This window comes from Hippoglossus stenolepis, chromosome 20, assembly GCF_022539355.2.
Source record: "Hippoglossus stenolepis isolate QCI-W04-F060 chromosome 20, HSTE1.2, whole genome shotgun sequence".
NCBI lineage: Eukaryota > Metazoa > Chordata > Actinopteri > Pleuronectiformes > Pleuronectidae > Hippoglossus > Hippoglossus stenolepis.
Window position 1 is genome coordinate 6,271,104 of NC_061502.1, and position 5,660 is coordinate 6,276,763.

The following is a 5,660-nucleotide window of genomic DNA, read 5'->3' on the forward strand; positions in this document are numbered from 1 at the left end:
TCAGGGCTGGGGTCGTACAGGGAAACGCCTGTTTCTCGATGAAATAATGAGGTCATTCTGTGTATAATGAGGCAACTGATGTGGCTGGCGGGGTGAGGGGCAGCAAGACACGAGGAATTTCAAGCTCTACTCAACACCAATTCGTCAAAATAGGTTTTGGATTGCAATTTTTTTCCCCTGTGTTTTGTCCCTCCTGTTCCTTTCTTCTTCCTCCTCCTCCTCCTCCTCATTTTGCTGTCTTTAACACGCTGTAATTTTGTCCCGTCATCAGTACCAGCAGGGTGTGACAACCCGCTGCTTTTAATCATTCTCAATCAGGAGGGACTGTCTCTCTCTCCCTCTCCCTCTCTCTCTCTCTCCCCGTCTCTCCATCACTCCTTTTCTCTCTCTGCAGGAGACAGACAAAATGGAGAAGAATGAAACATGTGCGTAACCTTTTCAAGGACAGCGGCGAGGATGGGCTGTCCGGCTGGAAAGCACTTTAGGAAAAGAAAACCACTGGTGCGGTTAATACAGAAAAGAAGAGAGGGAAAATAGATGAGGGGGCCTGAAAGCCGACTATGATGACTTCTATATATAGCTGCTGCAGCGCGTGTTGAAGGCCTGCTAAGACGGCATGCTCTTCCAGCTAAAGGGATTTCACAGAAAGAATATGCGTGTGTGTGTGTGTGTGTGTGTGTGTGTGTGTGTGTGTGTGTGTGTGTGTGTGTGTGTGTGTGTGTGTGTGTGTGTGTGTGTGTGTGTGTACGCATGTATCTGCATGTGAGCATGTGTTTATTAGGGCCAGAGATTACGCTGAGCACTGCTGCCGACAAGAGGAAAGGAAGAAGAGCGGAGGAGGAGGAGGAAAGAGCTGTGTAGTGTCCTTAATTACAAAGCAAACAACCTCAGGCCCTCTCCCTTGCAGGATAAATGCTTATGTATTTCTCTGAAGGGATATTATTACAAAACTTCTCCACTCAGCAATTTCTAATAATTAAATGTTACAAGCACCCATTTTTCTTGCCGGGATGGGATGGATTTATTTCAGACTATTATTCAGCAGAGAAGACGGGTTCTTTTTTTATTCCTGTGGGGCTGGTGTGAGGAAAGAAAGCGGCAAATTATCCACATAACAAATGTGAGGTGTGACAGGGAGTGGTGAGTAATGCTGTTATTCTGGACCTATGAAAAGCGTTTGGATAATAAAAACATTTTAATACGTTAGGAGGTTAATATTCACTGACAGGCAGTGTGCGACATGTTTTATTTAGATTTTATTTTTTCAAGTGGATGCAATAATCTATCATTCTCTTAAAAACTGGATTTGAATCACCACATCCAAATACACATTTTTATTAGTCTTATATGTGTGTTAAGATTAATACGTTTAATACGAGTACACTAGGAAGTTTGCATACGACCAGAACAATACTGTTATGGTGAAATAGAAATGTATATTTTGAAAAAGTCTCAGTTAAAGATTAATACAAGCGTATGGGACAGTTTAGGGGGCATTTTTTTCCCACTGTGTGGATTTTCAAAATAAAATGTTCCACTAAGTGGGCACCAGGCATGGGGAGTGCATAAAAACATAAACATAGACAGCACCAGGATCCACAAGGATGAACACAGTTCTCTAAATGCATGCCATTAGACCAACTTGAAATATGCTGTAATGGTTCCATATATAATGACGTGAAGTGAAGCATAACTATGCCAACAAATAAAACAAAGCAGCCAGCAGCCAACAACTTAAAAGTGACAACATAAATCTTACAACTGACAACCTCCACCGTACTGTCAACAGGCTCATAAAAATTAAAGTAATATTATGGGAATGTTTGAAATATTACTACAGTGTTCTCCCATTCATTTTCTATAGTCTGTGGCAGCCTGCCATATTCTTATTTGTACCAACACAGTTTCACAATTAACCCCCCAAATGTTTCACACTTCTCAAAATAACATAAGCGATATCTAACTAGGTGTTTTGCTGTACAGCTGTCAGCAGCATTATTTTCAGCCCTATTTGCCGCGCGTTGCTCGCACTATCCGTCAGAACAAACTTAGACCTCATAGTTTCAGATACAGTTGTGTGCGTACCTGCAAGTTGTAGTACTCTTTGATTTTTTTAGGGCAAGTTCACACATCAGCAAATGTAACACTGGCGAGGGGGTGAATAAAACACTTACTTCCTTTGGTGAACTTTGACCCGCGATATTTGATTACATTTATATTGAATTAATTATGTGGGAAAGACTGTACCAAATAACTTTATAAAGTAACTAAGATAAAAAAAAGAGTAAACATAGCAAGTAAAGAAAAAAGTCCATAGTACCCTTCAGACTGTTCCTGGTCTGCAAGCAATTGTGAGTGTTTTAGTGTATGCGTCAGTGTGTGTGAGTGTGTGTGCATGTGTGTGTGTGTGTGTGTGTGTGTGTGTGTGTGTGTGTGTGTGTATATGTGTGTGGTTGTGTGTGTGTGTCCATTTGTGCGAAAGTGATCATTTTGTGGAGGCCATAGCAATAACCACAATAACAGCATTTACTGAAGGCAATTACCCAGCTTACAAAGAGTTTCTCGAGCTTCCATCCAACTTTTCATTAAGTGAAAGTTGGAATTAATAGTTTTTACACACATTTAACAACAGAAATGAATTTCCACCACGGTGGAAAATGGCTGCTATTATTTATCACGCAACCAATGCAGGATATGTTATTTTCATATGCTTGCCAATGGGCACGAAACTTGGGGAGCTGGAGTATTTGGCTCCTGGGAAGCTCAAACTACTCTTGTCTCATTTTAATAGAAAAACTTCTCCATTAGCTGTGTGTGGCGATGGAGGTAAATAAAAGACTGATTGTGAAATAATGAGTGCGCCAGTTGCTGCCTGGCAGCCGGCTGCTGCTGTCAGCAGGTTTTTCGAATCACTATGAAAAGCAGTGAAACGGGGGAATAATGGGAGCTATTAAAATTGCTATAAAGATTGCCAACATGCCCACCTACCGCACACTGCGCTTGATGAAAGGAGATTGGCAGATAGGGGAGACATCCGCTTGACACATTAGTTCATTATGCTCAGAGATGATATCATTAGAGTATTAACAAGGTTGTGTTCTCCGGGCTCAAATCCACAGAGGTGAGTGGCAGGGAGAGCGCCACAGACTTTAAGAAAAGAAGCGGATTTGTCTTCATTTACATACAAAAGGACTTTGTCAAAGTTTGTATGATTTCAATTAGGCAGACTGAGGGGGAAGACTACTGAATGTGGAGTTGTTGATACAGTGCAAAAACACACACTGACACACACTCTCTCAAATCAATAACGTTCTCCCTGATGACCTGGGTTTATTGGGTTGCCATCAATACAACGTATTTACATTTTTATAGTTCAAGCAGCTTTCCCACCACAGCTCACTGTATAATGCATGACCAGTGAGAGGTTCAGAAAGCTTCAACAGGACACACGATATCAGCACCGACACCACAAGGCTACCTGAGCCTCTGAACGTTTCCGTGTATCCACCGCTGAGGAGCCATTCAACTGTCAATCATAAATGTGTAAGATAAATCAATGGCTTTACAGCAAGGGGGTGGGTCGCGCCTTTTTCCTATCAAGGCCATTTAAATTTTTATAACATCCTTCGAGGACCATACTGAATTATTGAACACGTATATCACACTAACCTCTCTGATGCAATGGCTGGAAGTCCTTGGCTTTGGCCAGGCGTCTGATGTAGATGCTAGTGATGATGATGATGATGATGTTTATGATGATGGTCGTGCTCACAGTAGTAGGTTGTCCTAAAAAGACATGTAAATTTCGTTGTAAACTACAAAAAGGACAAACATACAGATTAAAGGCTGTGTCTCCATTCGGGGACTGCATCCTTTGGAGGCCAAACCAAAATGGCAGTCTGGTCTACAGAGGATTTCCGTGATCGGCGTCACCAGCTCGTCCCACCCTTATTGCTGTCGCCTAGCAACACAGCTGAAATTGGACATGCTATGAAAGTTTTAATGCCCCCTGGTTTTTAACATGTGTACCCTCAGCTGTTAAAGCATGATACTCAAGCGTTGGACATCTCTTCGCTTGCCGGTGCCCTCTTTGAAAAAAACGGTGTGTCACTGAAGAGCAATGAATCCTGGGTAAGGTTGGGCTGGGAAGGATCCACCTGTTAGAGCCTTACTTTCTCAGTTAGTTAGTCTCAGAATTTGTGGATTTGCAGCTAAATCAGTTTGTGTTGCAGGTTGTCAAGCCCATCAATTACTCGCACATTAAACAGCTAAACACATATGTCCAGTTGATTTTGTTTACTTTTCATGTCCTGAATGAGAGAGAGAGACCTCACCAGTATATTTATGTTGCCACCAATAATCTTCAAACCATCCCATGGTCTCAAACCCAGATTCTCCAGTTTATTATTATAAATTTGTGGAATTTGGATAAGACAGCTGTCAATAAGGTTACATTTAGTTAATGTTGTCTCACAGCCTACATTACTTATGTTTATAGCAGAATTCTGTAATGTCCATACATTGACAGTAAGAGGCTCAAGGGTGATAGGAATTCCTAAAATTAGTTGTAAATTTAATGTATTTGTACAATACCACCTGGACAAGATGTTGCTATCTGTAAACTTGATTCTACAGGGATGTTGAAAATCCAAACACACACTTGTTGGCTGTAAACTTCAAAACTATCCAAATGTCACCCAAGGATGTTACTCGCTCCCTTGTGTTTCGGCCGTTTTTCCTCTTCCTGTTTGTCCCCGGTATGTCCTTGTCTTTGTGTGTGTGTGTGTGTGTGTGTGTGTGTGTGTGTGTGTGTGTGTGTGTGCGTGTGTGTTATACATATTTTCACCCTTTGTAAATCTAAGTTTAAAAATATCTGATGTGAAAAGATAAATGAGAAATAATTAAATAAAGATACAGGTCAAAAACAGAACATTATAAGATGTTGTTAAGGGCTAGTTGCAGATGAGAGGATAGAATGTTGGAGTGACTTTGACTTTGTTGGGATGACACAATTGTATAGAAGCAGTTACTTTCTCATATGACCTCAGTTGAACACATTTCTGAAGACGATTCAGCACCGACATTTGTGTGGACGACAGCAGACGGACAAGGTAAGAATACTGCAAACACACACACTCTTACAGAGTCCAGTGGAATTCAGTCAGGACATTGGGATTGAGCCTTAAGGTCAGCTTGAAACAGTAAGTTGTCCTTTTTTCATAAAAACGGTAAATGGTCTGTATTTACTTTCGTCCATTCACACTCACTCAGGAATGTATGTGCAGCACTTTCTCTATAACACCTCACTCACATAGTTCCCAAGGACACAGCACAGAGAATGGGATCAAACCGCCAACCCTCTTGTTAGTGGACATCCCGCCGGGTTCTGTTGCCAAGAGACAGATAAACTGAACGATCATCTGTGTTTCAAATCCAGATTTACCCAGAAATCCAGGATCCCGTGGAGACGATCGATCGCAGAGCCTTTATTAACCTGCTGAAGCTTCTTCTGCAGATGGACCCTGAGCTGAGGATCACTTCTGCTGAGGCTCTGCAGCACCCAAATCCAGCTTGTAGTTAGTGGCTGCGTGTTGGTACCAGCAAAGTTGGATAGATGCACAATTTGATGAATTGATGTTTATTTACTGATAGATTGAATT